Below are 825 nucleotides of genomic sequence, written 5' to 3'. Positions count from 1 at the left end.
GTGGCAACGTCTGAATAAGGCCTGTAGATTATTAAATAACAGCATCATATCAATGTTGGCTTCCTGATTTTGGGGGGGGTGGGAAATACTGTAGGGGTGGCTCAGGTGGTTAAGCATCTGTCTTCAGCTCAGGTCATGATCCCAGAGTCCTAAGATCAAGTTCTACATCGGGCTCCCTGCTCAGCAGCGAACCTGCTTCTCCCTCTGCCCCTGTGCACTCGCTCTCTCCCTTTCTCTCAAGTTAATAAATTAGATATTTTTTTAAAAAAGTAGTATAGTTACGTGGTGGAAAGTTCTTATTTTTAAGAACTGCACATGAAGTATTTGGAACTATCAGGCATTGGACCTGTCATGTAATCTCAGGTTAAAAAAAGAAAAAAAGCATACAGACAGTGGATGGATGGATGGATGGACGGACACTTGGGTGCATGGATAGAAACAACTATAAAATGTTAGTTAACACATGAGTACACCGGAACTCTTAGTCCCAATTTTGCAACTTCTCTGTTAGTCTTTTCAGACCTACAGTTTACAAACTTCCATCAAACCCTGAGTGTGAAAACCTGAGCAGTAGGTACCGGGGGAGGCAGTATGCTGGGGAGAGGGGATGAAGGACAGGTCACCTATCGAGAGCATCAGGTGGCCTCGCCAGGTAATTAATGTCACCCTCATCTTCAGCCTGAGGAAGTGGGAGCACAGAGCTCTGGCTCTGTTAGGGCAGCGCCCGCCGCCAGCTGCCAGCACCCCCCCACCCCCCCCACCCCCCCACCCACCCCCCCCCGGGAGGATGGCCACCCCCACCTACAGCAGCGGGTCCCTGCAGGG

Source organism: Mustela putorius, unplaced genomic scaffold (assembly GCF_011764305.1).
Source record: "Mustela putorius furo isolate JIRA1106 unplaced genomic scaffold, ASM1176430v1.1 tig00003853_pilon_pilon_pilon, whole genome shotgun sequence".
In the NCBI taxonomy this organism is placed as follows: Eukaryota; Metazoa; Chordata; class Mammalia; order Carnivora; family Mustelidae; genus Mustela; species Mustela putorius.
This window is presented reverse-complemented; position numbering follows the sequence as displayed.